Consider the following 24,634-nt stretch of genomic DNA (forward strand, 5'->3'; position numbering starts at 1 on the left):
TTTGAACCCCTGTACTGGTAGGTGTGTGACAGATGATGCTTAGGTTTTAGTCTCCCAGCCCTTCTCTGATGCACCTTGCCTCTGTCTGTCCCTCGCACACACTCTCTGGTGGATGTGGAGTTGTACACCTGCTCAGCTGCAGCTTGTGTTTTGTAAGTGATGGTCATGATCAGGTGATGGCCTCTGCACATATTGCAGTCCTCCTCTAGCTGATTGCATGTGGAACAGCTGTGGTGACATTCCCATAGCCAATTGCATGGAAACACAGTACAACATCTAGGAACATCATGTCGGTGTTTGTCCATGACAGTAGCTGTGAGTGGAACCTGGATCTGATCTTTGGTAAACAGCATCACAGATGACATCTGGATATTCCTCAAACAACATACACAGTGGAAAATAGCCTAAAGACAGGAAGGTGATGTGCTAGACATGACTACAGCATGTAAGTGTAGCTATGCTTCATTGAGACTACTGCCAATTTAACAGGTTGTGTGCGGTAATGGCTAGTCTGCAGGTTTTAATAACTGACAAGACAGTGCTCTGTGTGTGAGGAAACCCCCATCTGTAGGGTCATCTGTGGAATGGTCACTGTGTGGAACTATTTGTTTCTTGTGTTACTCACAGAACACACATCTGTGAACTGCAGAAGCATAGTGTGAGGATTGCAGTCAGTACATGGTGATAGTGATGAGAGTTTCTGCCATCACATCCCTGATCGGACATACATCACAAGAAACAGTGGATGACAGTCACTGTCTGAGGATATCACAGTGACTTGCCAATAATAGGCCACTGTTTATAGCTACCGTCACAAGTCATCTACGCTTTGTACAGATGTCATGCATTATATATGCATGTGTTGTGCTCCCTCTGCAAATGCATGATATCTGTTGTGTTGGATTGATGATCATATCTATGTATGCTGTTATAAGTAATCCTGAATGCTGTTGACTATTACTAAGCCATATCTGTGTTAAAACTGCAACACCATAGGCTGTATGGGATTGGAGGTTGCGGCGGAACCACCTGTCCCACTTCATCTGGCCATGGCACTGAGCACCAGCACGTCTGGGGCCCAGACTTGGAACTCCACCTCTGTTGGCTCTGCACCACCTACTGGTGGAACCACCACTGAGGATGGGGCTTGTCCCCCCTTGGGAGCAGGTCCAGAAAGGAACTTGTCAGCCATCGTACAGTCCAGGATGTGGCATGTAGGGGGCTCAGTAAGGGGTTTTGAGGCCAGATATGCCAGCTCGAGAGCAGAGTGTCACATTTAGAGGGTGAAGCCTGCTTCTCCTAGACAACCCCTAGCACAGCCACCTTTGCGGCTGTGAAGGTGCAGTGGTGGCTGGCCATGGGTGGGGACCTCTTTCCCACTGTTTCCATTTGGGGGCTCATGGGCTTGTGACTGCCGATCACCCCTCCCCGTCCAAGGTGTACCCCCCCACGTGTCATATACTGCCCCTGCATGCTGTCTTCTCTGTCATCCTACCAAACCTACCCTCTACAAGTGTATCTACTCTCCTTCCCCAACATCCCACTCTCACCTTACGAAAATGGAAACAAAAGGCCAATCTGTTCCCAGAACAACATTTGCCCCATACATAGCTGTTCATTTCACACACGTGTCCACTGGACACATGTAACTTTTTAATTTGCATCACAACATACTACTGCTGTCCTCACCCCTCTCTCAGGCACATGATCCTGGTATGTACATGACTCCTAAAGGTTCCAGGTGCACATGATGCAGACAACCCCATTGTACACACCACACTACCGGTCCCTCTATGGTTACCCCATTTAACTTTGTAATGATGATGATGTTGCACACAGCACCTTGCAAGAGTACTGTTCTCACATCATGATTGGACAGGAACTGTTTTGTTAATGTAAATAAAATGCACAAAGTAATGTATTTGGCCAATGTACAAATGTTTGCGTGTATTAATGACACATGTATGTCTGAGGGAGTCTTGATATTACATAGGACAACACCACTACATAATACAGGAGTTGCAGGTGTTTCCCTTTTCTTTCTTTTTTAATGCTTTGTTGTCACATGGTATGTTCCTGATATATCTATATATATATCTATATATATGTATGTATCTATATCTGGACGTAAACACACACACATACATCTACATGATGGAATACATTTCCTATACTGTTTAATGACTGTGCTGGATGGTATGTTTGTGATAACATCCAATGTCTGTATATCTGCTATGGCTTAGTGGTAAATCGCATTGGCTGTGGTGTGCAGGGTCCTGGTTTCCGAGCCTTGCAGAGGCTGTTTATTTTGTTTCTGGGCAGAATAAGGGCCATTAGATACAGAGTGATTAAGGCACGTTTAAGCAGTTGTGAATGGGTGTGCGCGGGTTTGCGCAACGGTAAGCAGTGGTTACTTTTGGTTACATTTCCTTACACTCAGTTACCTCCTTGCTTGCTTAACCTGTGTATGCAATGCATACCCCTACGCAGATGCACTTAAACATGCTTACTGGTGCTTATTTATGCTTAAACCTGCTTTCTAGTGCCTTATTCATTATGGCACTGAAACTTCGCTCCAGTTCACTTTTAATTGTTATTATGCAGGTTATACAGCAGACAGATGTCGAAATATGTTCATATACATATTACCAATGGAAAATGGTACATACTGCAGTGGTATTCGGAACGGGAATGTCTGTTTATTAGGTAGATGCTCTAACCACTACACTATTGCTGTGCTGCTTCATTTGCATATATACCTATATACCCATAACTCCTGGTTCCCCAAACACCCACCCCAACACTACACTAACACAGCAGTCATCCATTCTCCAGTTGGATACATGGTGTATCCACACCACTACACATTGGCCACTCCCTACTCCTGTAGACCCATCCCATGGATTGACTCACTCCACGTATCCTCAGACATCCCAAACGTTTAGTCCACAAACATTGGTTAAATGAGTGACCAATAGGACACTATTCACAATTTTTGGGTTGTCTCACCTGGGACACACATGTCTTTATTTCAGGATTAGACTCCATAGTTCATTACATCATTACTCCCATTAACATGACACTACAATAAATTAATAGGCATGAATATGTGGTAACGCACATGTTACATATGAGAGCTAATAATGTACGAGTTCAGAGAAATTATTTTACAATTAGGACCGGTTTAGTGATTGGCATTGCCATAGCAGGCAGATCATAGGAATGATTGCATGTGTGAGAAAGTCCTCACATTTGATTTTTTGAGAACAGCACTGACTTCGGACATTGTACACACTTCTTCATTTTAGCAGTTTCGTCCCTTCCCTCTTATGCACATACTATTATTCTATCTACTGTCGAGGTTTGTAGGGGCACTTTCATGTTATTTATGTCTGCGAAAGGAATAAATGTGTTACAGGGTATGTACTTCTACATATAGATGTAAGTATATGTGTATGCATATATACTTATAACGAACTCGCTGACCTCCACGAGGCGGGCCAATTAGAACCAGGTCAACCACCCCTGACACGCCTGGATCCATAATTTCATACCCATAGGTTCTCCACCCCACCTGAGTTCGAAATACACACAAACCATTTTCCGGTTGCCATCACAGCCATAACACACCTCCACACATTGCCCTCTCCCTAGCGTTAGGGGTGCTATACGTATGTTGTCCCAACCCATGTATTATCAGGCTCTCCCACCATTTAGTCCTTGAACATACCTGCCCTTGCTTGTGTAATGGTCGGAGGTCCAGCCATCCTAGCAATTTTTGGGTAGTCCCACCAGGGACTAGCCTGTGATTGTTTGTAAAGTAGACTTAGCAGATTGGCAATGTTACTCTCACTGGTAGTATCCTGCCTGTAGTGTGAGTAGCAGTGCTTTGCTCATCCCTGCCCAGCTGGCTATGACATACACTGACAGCACTAAATAATACTGGAGTTGCTGTTGATTCCCTTCTCATTCTTTTTGTATGCTTTATTGTTACGATGTTCATTCTTCATATATATATATATATATATATATATATATATATATATATATATATATATATGTATAGATATATATATTTTATATATCTGTACATACACACGAACATACATCTACATAATTATATACAGCACTGCTTACACCTGCACAAGTGCACTCAGACTTGCTTACTGGTACTTATATATGTTTACTACTGCTTATTTGTGCTTACACCTGCTTACTAGTGCCTTATTCATTATGACACTACCACTTTGATTGCATGACATAAGTTAAACATTTCATGCGGTACTCCAGTTCACATTTATATGTTATTATGTAGGTTATACAGCAAAACGACATTCCACATGGAAAATGATATGTGCTATAGTTGACCTCAAACCATGCATGCCTGCTCATTAGGCAGATGCTCTAACCATTATACTATTGACATTAACGTTACTTCTGCATGTTTTTCCTCTATTTGGTTGATTTTGATGTGTAAGCTACACTAAGCAGGGGACAGCGATATGCAACGCTACCCTTTGCTTACACTTTCGATATGGAAGCAATACAAATGTAAAATAGGGACATGGGAAATCTAATTGTGAAAGTTTTAGGGACAGGGCTCAACATTCCACTATGTGCTTGTGTGTTTACTACTTTGATTTTATTTCTGTGTTCATGTATACTCTTGTATGCTTAGCATACATTTCAGTATCCACGGACACTGAATTAATTGCTTACTATTAGAGGCAGGCTCTAATAATAAGCATAGCAGGTTGTGCAACTGTGGGGGCATGTTTCCGCCTCTGTAGAGCACTTAAACATGCCCCCTGCACTCGCACACATTTCCTGTGCACGTCGAGGGTGTGGCAGCGTGCCCTCATAAATATTCATATGGCGCTGTTGCACCATCTGTAATGAGGATGCTCGAGGCAAGGCTAAAACCATCCTTGCGCCGAGCTTCATGAATCCCGGGGGATTATTTTAAAATATTTGTTAACAAATGCTTGTAGCTTAACTAAGAAACTTGTGGAATTAGAGGCTTATATAGCAGATGATTTAAGAAATGTACTAGTAAATACACAGACCTGATTTAATTGTAAGAAGAGATTATTAAATATACTAGCATTTACAGGACATCTTTGGTTTTAGACCCAGTTTCAAAGATGAAGTGGTATCAACTTATATTTCAAAGAAATATGAGTCTCCATTAATATTCAGTGATGAAACTATTGAATTCATGAAGTGAAAACTGATGTTAGAGTGAACAAGGTATGATAAAACTATGTTCTACTGTCCTCCAAACATAACAAAATAAATAAATAATAAGTTAATACAACATATAAGGAATTGTTTTGAAAGTAAAGTTGATATTATTACTAGAGATCTAAATGCTCATAATGTTGATTGGTCAGTCCCCTCTGCAGCTATTAAAACTATAAATTCACTAATAACAGATAGTATGATTAACTGCTATAACCAAATAGTGAATATGTTTACTCAAGGAAAATATTTTGGATGTGGCATAGATAAATAAAAGATTAAAATGAAATGCTTGTCTTGTTGGACCACAGTTGGGAGATCTGACCATTCATGTTTAAATTTTGAGTCTTGTTTTTTCATGTGGTACCTATAAACCAAAGGGAATTGGTGAAAAAGCACTTTTGAACAGATTTTGACTCAATAAATGTTGAAACTCAACTATAGCATTGGAAAGCTAGTTTTGAAAATAAAGAAATAAGGGAAACTGAGAAATGTTTTCAAGTCATATTAATGATTTGCTAGATAGTTATGCACGAGTGAGATATACGACTAGAAATAAGGTAAATAGTCAACTATGGTAAAATACAAAATTATCAAATATGAGAAGGAAAAAATAATATGTGGAGACATTACAAAATGTATCCTACAGTAATAAATAAGAGTTACTATAGCATATTTAGAAATAAACATCTAAAGTTAATAAATGAGGTAAGATCTAGCTATAGAATTAAATTAGCTATTAAAATGAAGGTTAATATTAAAGGCTTATTTAAACATTTAAAAAACTAAGGACTTCACAATACTTCTGGTGTAGTGTTAAAAGTGGGACAAAAAGCATCATGGTACCAAATGAGTTGTCAAAATTATTTCCAATTGGCTTATTTTACAATTCTTTTAAGGCAATTTGCAAATTTCCCCCCTTTGATGATTGATAGGATTTGTCCCAGTTTGCAGAATCATCTTAAAAATAAGCTCTATTGAATATCAAACAGAATTCTTCTACAGGACCACGTCACCTTAATAGGTAGGTTCTGAAAGCTTGCAGGGAAGTTGATTCCCTGTTAAGTGTTTTCTATTTCAAAGTCCTTTGGTAAAGCATATGTGCCTGATTTATGGAAAGAAGCAATTTATCTGTCTCAACTCAAAAAAAAAAAAAAAAGTAAACTAGGCCATGCTGTAGAAAATTCTAGACCAATTAGCATCACGTGTGTAATGTGCAAGTGTTTTGAAAGGGCACTTTGTTTGATGTTTAATCAAATACTAGATTTTAGCACCAAAGTATATCAACAAGGATTTTTATCAGGCAGGTCATGCATAACTAACTTGATATGTTTTTACGTCAACATTGTTTGCTCTTCAGATGAAAATCTAGCTGTGGACATAGTGCTCTTAGATTTTTCTGAAGGATTTGATACTGCACCCATGAGGCAATTATAAGTAGATATGGTTGGATATGTAGCTAGTAGGCGTCACACTTATTGTTAGATAGAATATACAGAGTAAGAATAAAAAAAAAATATTCTGATTATATATTTATGCTAAAATGTGTAATATAGGGTTTAGCTTTAGGGCCACTGTTAATTAGACTGGAAATAATAGATAGTCCAAGTTCAGAAGCAATGTAGCTTAGTAAATTTGCAGAAGATATCAAATTTGGAAGAATGGTTAGCAATATAAATATAATTGCTACCAACTACAGAAATAATATTTAGATAGTTTATATGAGTGTGTTTTATCAAATGGATTGAGCTTTAATATCAATACCTATATTACACTTACATATTACACAATGCTATCTTACACCTTGAGAATGCAAGTATTTATCCTTATGCTTTAGATAGCTAGATCTGCCCCTTCTCACGATGTGGGTATTATGGTAGATTCTAATTTGAAATTTGAGGCAAATGTGACAAATATTATTAGGAAATGTTACAGACTTATTAAAATATACTCCATTGTTTTTCAAGTAGAGGGTATTACTTCAGATATATATAATTATTATAAGACCTGTTACTGAATATGGAGGTCCTTTCCATCTGGTAAGTATTTCACAGACAGAGATGTTTGAATATATACAAAAAAAATGATTACCCAAACTGACTGCTGTAAAAAGTTGTCATATAAGGAAACACTGAAATGTCTGTCCCTATATTCAGTTGTATGTAGATTTTTTGAGAGGAGATTCAGTTTTAATGTATAAATGTCTAAAGAGTCATAAGATGACTGCTATTTTAGATATTAATTTTATTTATTATGATGTAAATACTAGGAGGAATAATTCAATGGTTATGTGACCAATTGCAAATTCAAACTTAAGAAGTATTTTTTTTTTCATTTAAGAGCAGGTAGGATTTCAAACCTATTACCAATGTAAATTAGATCAGCAAAAGAGCTTAAATCTTTTAAGATATTTAAAAAAATGGTTTTCAAATATACATTATGCATCAGTGACATTAGCAAGTCAAACCCTAAAATGGTCTGCTTAAGCCCAGAATTTACTATTCAAATTATTGAATCATTGACATAAATGCTATTCATTTGAAATTCAAAAAACTTTCTTTATTATATCTGAAAATAGAAAATGACTGTCAAAGAGCAATTGTTTGACCATCATATGTCTTTATGGCTACATTAAGTTTGGTAAGACAGTTTTTGGCAGAATCACATTTACTCACATGCACATATTGGTTGTTTTTTCAGAATACTTCAGAATAGAGGCCAACTTACTTTGCAGACCAAACGGCTGCTGGTGATTTAAATAGGGCACTGGTTTCAGTCTTAAACGGTTAATTTAAGGGTGGGAGCCATTTTTTGTAATTGGAGCTTAACCGGCTGCCGTCTGTGTACCTATGGTACTGGTTCTTAGCATGTAACGGCTATCATATAATCAGGAGCCATTTCAGCACTGTAATTAGACTGTAATGGCCATTCATCAACACGTGGCATAAGTGTAAGCTACCAGGTGGATGCTCTGGCTTGCTTGCGTACCAAACTGCCACTTCTGCAGTGGCTACAATAAATACTGGGAAGTAGGCTGTTTTTATTTCTTAACTAAAAGCTAGTTATAGCCATTTACCACTCTGCCTACCACTAGGAAGCTTCTGTGTGTGGTCAGAAGATGTCTAGCTTTTCCTGATACGGTTTACAATGGTATTGTGTACTGGGGTCTAGCCTGTAATACCTTTGCAAACTGTTGAGTGCTAGTCCTTCTTCCAACCCCTCTAATGTCCATTTAATTAGTATCCCACCCACGTGGAACTAATATTTGAGCTGAAGCTCTTGTTCGTTCATCTTAGTCTATTGGCTATTTGAAAATAGGCCACCCATGTGGCGCATACTCTATGCATGCTGGGTTCTAATTGCTTCTCTTGCTGTTTTAAATTAGATACAGAGGACTGAGACAATTTGATGAGGTTAAACTTACTAATCAGTTCTATATATCCTAGGGAATGCATTTATAATGGCCATATATACCTCCGTTACCTGAAGGGAACTAATCTACTCACTCCCTCCCCTGTAGATCCTCGTAGCCTTATTATAAGCCTTTTCTGAAAAGCCCTCACACTACCTGCAACAGAGATATGTAGCTCTAAATGATAGCAATTAGATAAGAGTCTCATGGACCAGATAAATGTAGAAAGCTGTGGCTACTAGTAACATCCAGTGTGTGCTCTGCTGCTTATTACTTAAAATACTCACTTTTACCTTTACAACTGTTAAATAAGCCTAATGTTTGAATGTTATCTGAGGAATGCTAGCGTAAACTAACTGAATTATTGAGGGTTAAATGTCTGTGTATCGATTCATGCTAATTAATGGTTATTTCTACAGAATTGTTTGTTGTTGAGCTTCTTATTCTACTACAGAAGGTGCAGTAGGCTTTAAACAATGGTAGCCTAGCTTCTAACCTGCCTGCTTGCATACACGTGATACTGGTAGCTTTTACCAATAATTAAGTGACTGCTAATCTGCTTACTGTTTATTTTTATAGCTTGTCTAATGAAATGCCTGTTACCATACTGCCATAACTACCTTCTATGTGCTCTTAAAAAAGCGAAAGAACACAATAAGAGCCGGCTAAAAAACTTGAAACTGTTTAATATAGTAAGCGCTTTCGGCAAGGACCTTGCTTCACCTTCTTCAGACAAAACCAGAAGCATTGTTGAATCAACATATTTATAACAAGTAACTGAACTGATTAATCAATTAAAATCAAATTAGATAATTGTTAACTCTTCGAGGTAACAAATAGTGCTTCTTAAAACATTTGAACTTGTAAACTTGAAAAGTTTAAAATGCTTGAGAGACAAAAATAAACAATTGTCGTGCAAAACGCGAGTACCACATATAAATATATGTAATAAACATTAAAAGTAATACACGCTATAAAACCACAATAAAACCTCATGCAAAAACTAAAGGAACTATTGGAAATCTCAAAATCTTTAACAGCGTAATGCTTCCTTTCTAAGATTAAAGCATACTGAATGTAATACTGCCTGTTGACCTGTTAAAATCAAGGGTGTCTACACTAAATAAACCCAACCTAAATGTATATAAAAATCAATTACATTTTCAAAAACCTATACAAATGCATAAAACTAGAGGTGATGTTATTAAGTCTAATTATGATATATAATTATACATAAAAAATGTTTATATATGATACAATAATAATCATCTTTTAAGTGCTAGTAGCCGTAAAAAACATTTAATAGACAGATTTTTGTTCAACCCTGGAAACACATAAGCCCTTGTTTTAATTTGCCACATTAGTTCATCAATTTCTAGTTGGATACTAATAATGCACTGGGTAAGCATTGTATAGAACACCCTGGCCATAGTTTTAAATTTGCAATTTTACAACATAGGCCCAGTGATATTAGAGGAGGCCCTTGGCAAATCCAACTAGAAATTGATGAACTAATATGGCAAATTAAAACAAGGGCTTATGTGTTTCCAGGGTTGAACGAAAATCTGTCTATTAAATGTTTTTTATGGCTACTAGCACTTAAAAGATGATTATTATTGTATCATATATAAACATTTTTTATGTATAATTATATATCATAATTAGACTTAATAACATCACCTCTAGTTTTATGCATTTGTATAGGTTTTTGAAAATGTAATTGATTTTTATATACATTTAGGTTGGGTTTATTTAGTGTAGACACCCTTGATTTTAACAGGTCAACAGGCAGTATTACATTCAGTATGCTTTAATCTTAGAAAGGAAGCATTACGCTGTTAAAGATTTTGAGATTTCCAATAGTTCCTTTAGTTTTTGCATGAGGTTTTATTGTGGTTTTATAGAGGGTATTACTTTTAATGTTTATTACATATATTTATATGTGGTACTCACGTTTTGCACGACAATTGTTTTTTTTTGTCTCTCAAGCATTTTGAACTTTTCAAGTTTACAAGTTCAAATGTTTTAAGAAGCACTATTTGTTACCTCGAAGAGTTAACAATTATCTAATTTGATTTTAATTGATTAATCAGTTCAGTTACTTGTTATAAATATGTTGATTCAACAATGCTTCTGGTTTTGTCTGAAGAAGGTGAGGCAAGGTCCTTGCCGAAAGCGCTTACTATATTAAACAGTTTCAAGTTTTTTAGCCGGCTCTTATTGTGTTCTTTCGCTTTTTTAAGAGTTTCTTGTTTTCCGTGTTGTTTTGTGGTTTATTACCTTCTATGTACTTCCTTCTTATTACTTACCACCACTATTGTCTCTCTCTCTCCCATACATACCCTAATCTCCATAGCGCTGGTCCAGAAGTTAAAACTCTGCAAAACTACCTACCTGGTGACAAAAGACTTATTCCAAGCCCCTGTGGTCTCATCTGTCAGCCTATATTCCCTGCACACTCTCTCAAGGAAGAAAGAAATTATGTTATCTATATCCTGCCTGTAAAGCCTACTACCGTCCACTATTGCCTCAGGGGTACTTAAGTATGCTCAGACCCTTGACAGCCAGCAGCCAGTACCCCCCTTCTATCTACACAGTTATCAAACTACCTCCACCACCTCATAGTAACCCCCTTACTAGCTTTATACTCCTCTCCAGTCTGATACCAGCTAGGTCCCATACAGAACTGCCTGCAATACTAGTTCTGTCCATTAGGGGGCACCCCTATCCCTTCCTATATTCTCCTGCTTACCCATCTATTATTCTTCCTTTATTTACTCTACATTTCTTCTGTCCTAGACCTGCTCTGCAACCTCACACTTTACCCATTACTTTAATTATATACACCCTTCTGTTTTCTTACTGACTCCTTCTTACCTCAGCTCTTTACCACTTTGACTTACCTTTCTTACCATCGGTTACCAGTACCACTGATTGTTTCTCCTCTGCTCCATTACCTGTCTCAACCCGCTCCGTTCGCCCCGTGGGCTCACTCCGCTCCCCTGCTCTACCCCCAATTCCCACACACCCCAGAGGTCCTACTCTTATACTACTTAGCCATACCCCTCACCCTTTCCCACCAATCACCACAATCACCAAACATTTCCCTTCAACCTCCTTATTCCTCTCTCACCTGCTACTCCCTACCTTTCCCACCACACCCCTCTCCTCTCCCTATCTACACCTTCTTTACTTCCTTTCTTATAACAATACCTTACACCTAACCCATCCAAATGTACAAACAACACACTACAATCCACTTACTGCTGTTATTCACACCCATACTACTACCTCCCTTTACTTTAGCCTACCTGCTTACCTCCTATGAGCACCTGTTACATCCGAGTTTTCAGTACCCCAATAAGCCAATCACCTCTCCTTCACTGCCTATGCTCTCAAACCATGTTAATATAACATATATACCCTGCTACCTACTACCTAAATATCATAGAATAGCCCATATTAGATACTACACTCTCAACCCTAGGAGATACCCAAACCTATACTGTAAATCCCCAGACCCTATATTTCTGATACAACTCCTCTCTCTAAAAGATAGAGATATCCACCCAAACTCAGGCCCAACAACTACTACTTCCACACAACCCCTCATCCCCAATCCCACTACTGTTCATCCCCTTCCCAAGCCACCTAACTAACTCTTAATTGCTCACCTCAATGTACGTAGCATTAATAACAAAATTACACAGTTCCACTCTCTCCGAGAAGTCTACTCCTTTGACATTCTATGTTTAACAGAAACCTGGTTAAAACCGGTTACTAAAGACAATGAAGTCATCCCACCAGACTATAACATCTTGCGACTTGTCCGTGTAGCTAAAAAGGGTGGTGGGATTGCCATCTTATTTAAATCTAGCCTTCAAATTATTACCTATGATACTAAACCACCTCTAACCTCTAAAGCTGAAATTCTTATTTCCAAACTCCATATCAACACTTACAAATCTATTTATGTTGTCTGCATCTATCTACCACCTGCCAATAACAGTGCCACCATAGAGGATCTTCTTTGCTGGTTATCTCAAAACTTACCCCAAGAAACCATAATCCCAGGTAATTTTATCATTGGAAATGTTGCAGCGGTGATCACCCAACCACCCACATCAATCTGTTTGGTTTCTCTCAAACCATTACCTCCCCTACCAGGATAAACAAACCCAATAAGAAAGAAAGTACTTTAGATTGGATCCTCATAAATAATCCTCCCCAAACCTATGAAGCTGGGAGTCTCCCTGATGATGTGAGTGATCACTCACTCACCTATATCATCAGGCATAAGACCAATCTTCCCATTTCAACCATTTGCAGGACAATAAGAACTAAAAAGAACTTTAACCCAGAGCTCTTCCAAAACAAACTAAAAGCATGTAACTGGTCTCCTTTAAAATATCTCCCATTGGAAGATGCTGTTAAATACTTTAACTCCAACTTCCTATCTGTTCTTGACCACCATGCTCCTACCCGCTCTATCAGAATCAGAACTAAATCCACCCCATGGGTTTCAAAAGAAATCAAGCAAAAAATCTATCTTAGAAACAAATATTGGAATAAATGGCGAATGACAAAAAACCCACTTGACTAACAATATTTCAGACAGCTGAGAAACGGCACTAAAAAATCTATACTCTCTGACAAAAGAAATTACTACCTACAATTCCAGCAAACCTACCATAATAAACCACAAAAACTATGGGTGTGTATTAACAAACTATTACACCTAGGGCAATCCATCACGCCAAACCCACAAGGCACAGACCAGGAAAATTCCAAGCATACTGCTAATGCCTTTAATACCTTTTTCACTAAAGCCATACAAACACTTGCTAGTGAGTTATCCCCTCAAGACTTTCCTATATCTAACTTAAACTCCCCCCATCCCCCTCCATTTCACTTCCAACCAGTCCCAACAACATATATTCTCACCCTTATCCAAAAACTAAAACCATCCTCTTCTTCAGCAGACCAGCTACCTGCTGAATATCTACAAAAGGCAGCTAAATCCATCGCCTATCCCATTTCCATCCTGATTAACAGAACCATCACTGAAAGACACATCCCAAGTATCTGGAAAGTCTCCCATATTATCCCCCTACATAAAGGCAGAAGCTCTACTGACTTCTCGAACTACCGTCCCATAGCCCTACTTTCTCATTTGGCAAAGATCACGGAGAAATGTATCCACAAGCAAATGCTAGACCATCTTATTTATAATAAGTTGCTATCCAGCTGGCAACATGGTTTCATACCTTCCCACAGCACTACTACTGCCCTCCTCTCCTTTACAGACCATATCAACAAAAACCTAAACCAAAATATTCTGTCCACTGCTTTGTTCATCGATCTGTCAAAAGATTTTGATATGGTAAATCACCAGATACTTTTACACATCCTTACATCCCTGTCACTGGATAAACCTGCTATAAAATGGTTCAAATCCTACTTAGAAAACAGACAACAGGCTGTTCTTTGGCATAATTCGCTATCTACCCACCTGCCATTTAACCTTGTTGTCCCTCAGGGGTCCATCTTAGGACCCTTACTGTTCACTTTATTTATCAATGACCTTCACCTAGCAATTCCCAAAGTGACATGCATCCAATACACAGACTCCACTCTTGTATGCTCATCCTCAACCACATCTGAATTTCACTCCCTTACCCAAACAGTGTTTAACACAGTTGAAAAATGGTTTTCACAGTGCTGTCTCCTCCTGAACCCCCCAAAAAACTAAGCTCCTCCTTTTTACTCCTACGCATAGGTCTTCCCCTATAGATTTCACTGTAACATCCAAAAATGGCACTCTCATATCCACAGAACCTACAACAAAACTACTAGGCATCACCATAGATGACAAACTCAACTTTGACACCCATATCAATAATACTCTAAAAACTGTTAACAAAAAACTTGTCTCTCTCTACAGGGTCAAACCCTTCCTTTCTCCTTCAGCTAGAATAACTATTGCTCACACTCATCTAATCACTCCTCTCCTCTCCTCTCCTCTATGCCTCACCCATATATACAAATCTATCTAAAAACAACCTCAATAAAATGGAACATTCCTACAATAACATACCTAGATTTGCAACAGGAAACACTTTCAGAACACACCACTGTTATAATCTAAAGCAGCTTGGTTGGCTTGAACTGAAAAATCAGCTCAATTTCCACCAACTGATCACTGCCCATAAGACCCTTTACCAACCAACAAATACTCCCATACTTTCTACCCTCATTACCCCCTATATCAATCTAAAGACCCTACGATCATCACACAAACTGCTTGTTGATATTACAAAATCCAACAACAGAGCTGGGGACTCTCTCTTCTCTACTACTGTTGGAAAATCCTGGAACCTACTCCCCAATGAACTTACCTCACTGCCCTCTATATCACGTTTCAAAAGTAAACTTAAACTCTTCCTCAAATCACACTGGTTGTCCTCCTGTACAAAACCTGACTAAGCAACTAGCTCTTTATCTTGCCTCTGCCTACCCTCTTCTTCTCTCTAAACAAGTCCTACTCTCCTTGAATATAACATTTCCTAGTGCAACTATACACCCTTATTTGTATCTTCTTGAAGCTTAAGATCTTTGAGACTACCTTTTATTATAGTAACTATTGTTTATCATGTCTTCTTTTCTTTTATTATGTAACAACCTGTTGTCTGTGTTTTTAACTGCATTACTCTGTACTATGAATTGATTGTCTAGCTTATAAGATAATCTCTGAACTATTCCTTTAAAGTTAATTTTACCTGTTAATAGTGTTTATGAATTGTGCGTGTATATGAGTTTGTTTTTGATATTTGTTCTCTTGGAGCTTATCTCCCCAGGCCTCTACTGAAAATGGACATATATCCAATTAGACTAGCCCGGTCAACAAATGTAAAATGAAATAAATAAAAATAAAATATTTTCTAGATGCATTTTGATACGTGGTTTACTTAGCTAATTTTTGCAGACTATGTGTTGTTGATTGTATATATATATATATATATATATATATATATATATATATATATATATATATATATATATATATATATATATATATATATCTTTTTGATGAAGCTATTGATGTCCTTATTAGTATGTTAGTATGTTAGGGTTGCAGTCAGTAAATAGTCCTGATGCAGTCATTGTTTCCTGTGGGACATCACTATTGCTGCAATTTCTAAGTGTGCATAAGAAGTAATTCCATTGTTGTAGGAGCATTTTCCCTATCCTAAGTTGATTCTGCCTTGGAGTTGATATATAAGGTTGTTGGATTTGGGGAAGTTTGCTTCCCCACATCAGGGGGTTCATGGGGCTTGCCCCCTTGCAAAGTACACTTGCATTTTTAGTTTTCTCCATTGTGTTTTCAGAATTTGTTCATTTAACTTGTAATAGAAATTAGGTACTTGGTTAAGTTTTGGACAGAATGTGAATCTACCAAATGTATCTTCTATGAAATGTGATTTCTACCATTTGTTTCTACCAAAAGTTGTTGTTGTGTCTTTCGGCTTTTCCCGGTTAGGGGTCGCCACAGCAGAACTCCGGTCCGCTAATGATTGGCAGTAGATTTTTACATGCCTAGTTGCCGGCTCTGATGCACAATCTTCAACGAAGGTACACCCATTCACGCATGTCTCCACACAGAAGATGCTCTAGCTGAGAATCGAACAGGACAACATCTTGCTGTGAGGCAACAACGCTACACAACTGTGACTAAAGATGTTAAGCTCATCTTCCTTTAAAAGAAAAAGGCAGTAATGTAAGAATTCAGTTCAATAAATCTGAATGTATAATATTCTCCAACTTAGGATGCCAGACCTAGGCATCACTGCTGAATCATACAGCCATTTCTAGTGGTAATGCTGTAGGATAGATGATAGTAAGGACAATACAAATTATGCTCATATTTCCTATAAATTTGTTTAGCCATTGGAATCTGCAGTAAGCAGAATGATGTGGACAATACTGTAGAGTAACATACTGATGCTAGTTATAACAGAAGGCTATGCACTGTCTTTGGCCATCATTGATATGACTGATGTTCATATCACAAATCTAAATGGATATAAGTTGTTGTATTCTTAAATCTGTTTACTAGGTGACAAACCTCTGTTTATTTTGCCCATAAAAATTGTCAACAGACATTACATTGGTGGCTTCATATTTGTCAATGTGGAATTTGTGATACTGATGTCTTTATTTTAAAACAGGATATGCAGTCTGCATCACTTTCACTGGAATGTTTACCATGTTATGATCAAAGGTGCACTTTTCTATCAATGAAAAGATTTTACTCCTAATGCATAATCCTGTAATTAGTACATTAGTGGCACTTCCCTCTACCATCCACAGAAATCCTCTCTCTTGGCATATGTGCATTTATTCTGCCTTCTCTCAAAACAGAGGCTTCCTGATTATTAGCAGCTTCTATTGTAATATTTGAAAATTCTTCCCAATTTCCAAAATAAAAAAGTAACACTGGCAGCCTGGGATTGGACTACTTTGCCATAGCCTTGTTGTTCTCATCTGTAGGAATGAAGTGCTGTGCAGAGATCTTTCAGGGGCAGATGCAAATGAGGTGATGGGAGACTGTGCCTGGTGTTAGGTGGGGTAAAAAGGTAAATCCGGGTCAGAAAGATGGAACAGGTTTATGAAAGGGATGTGTGTGTGTGTGTGTGGGGGGGGGGGGTTAAAATAGGTAGCATAGGGTCAGTTAAGCCTCTTTTTCATAGAACTAGTTCAATAAGCATGTCTTTCTTTGCCTACAAGTACAGTGAGATGACAGGAGAGAGTCTGAGGCATAACAGTGTGCTGGGGAGATAAAGCCTATGTGGCAGTAATCACTGATTTTGGTTGAATTGGCCATGACATAGTTAATTAGGAAATGTGATTGTAGTTCAGAAGTACCATATGTTCTTGTGGGAAAAGAGGAACTGCTCATATCACTGCATATATTAAATGCTACAATTTAGAGTTGAAGTGGTGATGTGTAATCCACGGGGACTAGCTAGGAAGATAGTAATAGTACTAGCTATGCCACTTGCTATTGCTATTGAATTTTTTTCTAATTTGAGCATGTTGCAGTGATGGACAGCAACTTCAAAAATGTTTGCAACCAGAAAATTTAGCAACATGAAATAGTGGTGTGAATTTTGCTGAAGAGTAATGTTGAATATACATAAAGCCAGAGAGAGAAAAAGAATGTTAGAGAGAAAGGGGGTGGGACTGTAGATAGAATGGCTGTAATAACTTTCTTTTTAGCATTTAGTAAGTTAAAAACAGGAAAACCTATGTAAGTAGACAAATTGTCTGTCTCTCTCTCTCTCTCTCTCTATGCATACACACACACACACACACACACACACACACACACACACACACACACACACACACACACACACACACACACATAGACACACACACACACACACACACACACACACACACACACACACACACACACACACACACACACACACATAGACATACGCACACACACACACACACACACACACACACACACACACACACACACACACACACATGCACACACACACACACACACACACACACACACACACACACACACACACACACACACACACACACACACACTTACACACGCGCGCGCGTGCAAGTGTGCACGTGTACATACATTAATTCCAGGGATTTTTATTTACAACTCGTTATCACTTTTGTCTACCATTAATTCTATAATTCATCAGACTAACTAAAATACAGTTCCATGAAATTAAGTAATATTTTAAAAACTCAGACTCAAAATATATATGGTTAAATGGGTGCCAGTTTCACGTTACAGAAAGGACTTTTTTTTTGTACCATCAGTAAAGACCAACATTTGTGATGCAATATTGGATGTAAAAATGTTTGCCACAAGTGTTATGTTAAAATTAATATTTCTTTCAGAGAACTGTGGTAAGAAAGCTTTAAATAAACCCAGTACTCATATCCCCAATTTACATCCACTTTTGGAAACTTTTTCTAGATTATGTGAGGTTGACTTAATTAATCTACAAATCAATGGTAGTAAAGGTAATAAGATATTCTTTAACCTTACAAAATGTGAATTTGCAGCAAGAGAAAAACTACAGAACTCTAATAAGATTGTGATACACCCCATGGACAAAGAAAGAGTGACAGTAATTATGGACAGTGAGTTCTGTCTTGAAAAGATGTCTCAAATGTTATTTGATTGTTGAACTTATAAGCTCATTCAGAAAGGAGATATACACCGAATGATACGGGATATTCATGATCATTTATATGATAGTCTCTTGTGTAAGTGTATAACTATAGACTTATATAGATATTTGATAGTACAACCTCCTCTAGTGCCTGTATTACAAGGCTTACCTAAAATATACAAGGATCCTAAGAATCCCCCAGTGAGACCAGTTGTCTCTGGGACAGGATTTCTTACTGAGCAACTGTCCATATATGTGGAGAGCATGCTGAGACTGGTGATTGAATCAGCTTCTACTATTCCTAGTGACACCAAAGCATTTCTGGAGTCATTCTATGAGTGTACTCTTGATAAATAGATCATTTTTGATTCAGTGTTTGCAACTGTACATGTATGCTAACTTTTCACTATAATTCCCAATGAAGTTAGTTTAGAATTTATTAGACTGCTCCTGACAAAAAAGAGTACATATAATCAAAGTCAGATTTCAGTGATTTGTATGTTAATTGAAATAATTTTAGAGAATAATTTATTTTTATTTAATGGAGTTTATTGTATGCAAAAGGCTGGCATGATGATGGGTACCTCTTTCTCCAACTTGTACGCCAATATGGTTATGGTTACTTATGTACTGAATGATTAACACTTCCAGATTTATAAGATATTTCACACACTTTGTAGATGACATTTTTTGTTATGACTAGCTCCCTTGAGCTACTTGATGAATTTTTAGAGTTTTTGAACTCTAATACTTCATTTTTATGTTTTACTATGACACAGTGAAAGTCAGAGATTGATCTCCTAGATGTTAGACTTACCAAGAATCAAGATCTTATGATCAGCGGTAGTATATACAGGAAACCATGCAGGAAAAATGGAAGGCTACATAGAAGGAGCATGCATTCTACATATATTTATAGGAATGTTAAGAAAGGACAAGCCTTACGTGCCTCTAGATTAAGCAATGATGAACAATCTTTTCAGATAGTGATTTCAACTTTAAATGCAGACCTCTCTAACAGAGGCTACCTAAAGGATGAGTTAGATCAGTGTGTAACCCCTGAGAGTGTAGATAGGAATCAAAAGGTCAACCTTATTTTTCTGATAATAAATCCACAGTGAGGGTAAGTGGAATTGGACATAATTCAAATCTTAAGAAATCTAGGATGGCATTGTCCTACTCATCTGATAGCAACCAGATTTGTAAAATCATGAAGAGAAATTGGCATGTACTGATGTTGATGATAAGATTAGAAATGTGGTGGGCACAGAGCCGAAGCTTTGTTATAGGAACAGGAAGTCTTTAAAAAGGATGCTGTGCTATAAGAACAGCTCAAAGAGTTTTTTTTTTTAATCATAGAGATTAGACACATATAGTTGTAGATCCTGTAGTGCTTGTTCTCATATAGAGAATGGAGATACTTTTACACATCCTACCACTAGGAAAACTTACATGTTTTCGGTATATGTGGATTGTTCGAGGAAAAATGTAGTTTATTTAGCAAAATGTAGAATTTGTTCTGCATTTTACTTTGGCAAAACAAATTGTTCATTAAGAGAATGTATTCGGGAACATGTTTATGACATCCGCAAAAGAGAGGAGAATAACACCCTAGCTGAGCATATTATTAAGGAAGGATCTGAACACTCTTTCACTTTTTTAGTTGAACAATTTATTAAGAATGATCTGAGGCTTGCTGGCATTGAGATTAAAATTGAAATATCAGAAATGAGATGGATAATTACTTTACGATCTGATAAGGGCTATGGTTTAAATAAGAATGTCTCTTTAAAGTCCTACTTCTAATTATGTGATATATTTAATTGGTTTTAGTGGTTAGTTTGTTACCAAATGTATAAAATGCAGTTTGCAGTTTGTTTTATTTATGGTCTGAAGAAACATCTGTTATGGATGTGAAAGTGCTTACCACTTGTTCGTTTATTAAAGCTTTTATAAAATATTCAGTTGCAGTTTCTTCCAATATTTTTGGCTTCATCTAAATGTGATTGAAAAAAGTGATACAACAGGTTTCATCTTACAACACTGATTATTAAGGAAGCTTGTCATTTTATGGGCATTAGAACCAATGCAAGTGTTTGTGGGTTATGATTAGATTAAGGGCTAAGCAAGGGGTTAGATTTAGCACTGTGCATTTCTGCTGCTGTATTTATTGTGTATGTTAGTGTCTTGTGTAGTAGCAATGTTACTGAAAGGGATTTTTAGCATAAGGTGAGGAATTAAGGTTAGATGTAGGAACTGAATAAGGGTCAACAAGCATCTGTATGGTTGTACAGGGTAACAAAGTTGTAAACTTTGGCAGAATGAAAAAATATATAGTTTTTAAGAGCAGCAGATGACAAAACAAGAATTTTGGTAATAAAATATACCATGTGAAGCAGATTACTAAAAATGATTTTGAGGATGACTTACTGTTTGAGGTATGCATTGAAAAGATATAGGCTGTGGTTTTGTGTATTGCTACAAGTGGGCTCAGAAATTTCTCAGATTTTGGATAAGTAAGTCATAGCTTCCAGAATAGCCCGAGTGGCTTCAACAATCATATAAAGTAACCAAAAGTAAAGGTGCACTGAAAATCATAACCTACTACATTAAATTGTTGCAATATAATATTTTAGTGATATGTTAGTTTGATCTATGGGGGCAGGGATTCAAATAAAATGTCATTCTGTTTTACTAAGTGTGTAACTGGGGTTCTATAGTAGCAAATTTGTATAGGGGACTAATTTCAGAAGGGAAATGATTAGATTTGTCAACACATTTGTGCAGTAGTTAGCATTGCTACTTCACAGTAATTAGCTCTCTACTATCTCTTTCAGATGGGTTCCTTCTGTGCAGTGTTTGCCTATTCTTAGGTTGTTTACATGGATTTTCATTTAATTCTCTAGTTTCATTCAACATTCCAGAGTGAAATAGAGAGAGAGAAATTGGCACTCAGATAAATTACCCATATGTGCTTGTGTGTGTGTGTGTGTGTGTGTGTGTGTGTGTGTGTGTGTGTGTGTGTGTGTGTGTGTGTGTGTTTATACATTCTGTGGTAGAATACTTGGACTTCTTGTCTATCTTACACCTGCTGAATTCTGGGATAGCCTTTATCAATCCTGACCATCAACAGGTAACAGTGAGTATCAGAAAATGAATGAAAATTTTTCATCACAAGCAAACATGCTCAAAAACTAAATTGCCTTTTTTGTCTATTCTAAAAGGTACATTATATATATATATATATATATATATATATATATATATATATATATATATATGATAATATGATAATGTCATAGGGGAAATAATAGATTTTGCCCCTTTGTGTTATATATTTGCATTCATAGACACCTTTCCCATAACACTGCCAGTACGAGACACACCCAGACAAACAATGAAACATTGACAAACATACACAAACAACACTATATCTATCCCTTAATCTAACCCTGATCCTAACCATAAAATATGCAAACTTGCACAAAACAAATAACACCTATACTTCACTCATCCTTGATGCTAACCCTAAATCACATACGCACACATAAACACTCTCACTCCTCCAACCCCCACTTACCTGGCTCAGCATTAGACACCACCAACATTTCCACCTTTCGACTACCTATACTGCTGTCATTAAACCACACTCCCTGTGTTTGTTGAAGAGACAGTATTCAAGAGGGACCCATATATACTGTATACATATGCAGAGAGAGAGAGAGAGAGAGAGAGATAGAATCATAGGTATATACTAGGCTAATGACCACCAGGGCCTTTATAAGCCTAGACATGTAATCCAACTCCTCTCTCTGAAAAAAAAAATCAATTGAAATTCTCTGCCAAGGAATCAAACATGGTCAGTGGTAATAAGCGTGCAAAATCCCAACCACTAGACTGTCACAGTTCCCCTACTGGGGATGTAGACGTAATGTGTGTGTGTGTGTGTGTGTGTGTGTGTGTGTGTGTGTGTGTGTGTGTGTGTGTGTGTGTGTGTGTGTGTGTGTGTGTGTGTGTGTGTTTTGTTATAGATATGCACGTGTATGTGTGTCTGTTTAAGCTGCCACTAGAGAATGTAACTATCATTGGAATCAAATGTGTTGCAAAAAATAATTGAAGCATAACAATCTACTATAAAAAATGGAAATAAATCAATACTAGTGTTTTTGTAGAGGGTAAACCCCTCTGTCTCCATCTTGGGTGGTTGTACCCCAGACCACTTTTAGTATAAACTAACTATGAGATCTTCCAGCAATGGGGTATAGTAGACATTTTCTTAACCTAGAATCTCACACTAATCCATTGCACTAGCATTACTATAACAACTGGAAACATGGAATTAATAAAAAAAGTCATGATTCCCATTTAATTGATTTGATCTCTCAACAATAGCAATTTCAAACATGGGACTATAGAATTTGTATGAGAGACAGTCTCTGCTCGCAACATTATCATATTACACTGAATGAATACTTAACCTAGCTTCAGTGATTGTTACAGGTTTTTGACTATCTGTTAATATCAGAACTACTGAGGTTATTAAAAAAATGACATTGTTACTCAATCTCTTCAATTATCTAGATTTTGATAAATAACCTAGTTTGCAGGTACTCAATATAAGATAGTTGTAAGATTGTCTCCCGGATTCACGAATCCTCCGGGTAAGACTAAATAAGTCTTGCTCGGAGGCTGCAGTTGAACGGTATGATGTCAGCGTGCCATGAATATTCATGAGGGTACGCTGACTCAAACCCAAGTCCAACACAGACCATGCAGGCAAGCAGGGGGCGTGTCCGACTGCCGAGCAGTGGAAAGGTCTACGCCCCTGCAAGTGTGTTAAAAAACAAAATGTCAACATACAAGAGCGAGTCCACTCAAATGTCCATGTACCCAACACCACACTCCCTGACATTGTAAACCACAGTACAGTTATAAAAAGTAAAACTATTAATTTTTTTTTTCTAATTTCCAATATAGCTGCCTGTATTTGCGCGCGTGTGCGCATGTGTACCCATTGCTTAGCTGCAGTTAGCAATCTTGACATGGAAAAGCATAATAAGTAATGTTTATGCAAATTATGCCAAATAGTAATAGCATAGTGGTAGAGCGTTCACACAAAGAGGAGGCATTCACGGTTCGAGTCCCACCACTCCCCTTCCTATTTTCTGTTCCAAATTAGTATATGAAATAATTCCTGACCTATATGATGAAACTTTTAATAAAAAGCATTCAAATGGCTTATGTATCAGTGAACAAAATGTATATTCATAAAGGAACCAGACATATAATTGGCTGCAGTTAAGCAACGCTTAACCCAGCGCAATATAGTTGCCCCCTAGCTAACTCGCACTTTACCCAGCACAATGTAGTTGCCCATAGCTAAATAGCGCTTTACCCAGCGCAATGTAGTTGCCCATAGCTAAATAGTGCTTTACCCAGCACAATTGGTTTGCGCGGAGGTGCGCGCCATGCCAACCAGCGCACTGCCGGGCAACATGGAGCAACGTAGAGCAAAGTTGCTTAAACACAGCCACGCCCCCTAACCTGTCTGGACAGTAGTAAAATAAAAAGCAATGATAAGGTCTGAACCCAGGACACTGTGCACCATAATCAAAGTACTGACCCACTAAGCCACGACAGCTTAGGATAAACATCCACTGTTAACATAGATATAGTAATAAATGTTTGATTAACCATTGCTAAGCAGGTCTGCAGTCAGCCAAGAATATTCAAAAATGGCCAATCACAGAAAAGTGCT

Source organism: Protopterus annectens, chromosome 2.part0 (assembly GCF_019279795.1).
Source record: "Protopterus annectens isolate FY-2018-M chromosome 2.part0, PAN1.0, whole genome shotgun sequence".
NCBI classification, from domain to species: Eukaryota; Metazoa; Chordata; order Ceratodontiformes; family Protopteridae; genus Protopterus; species Protopterus annectens.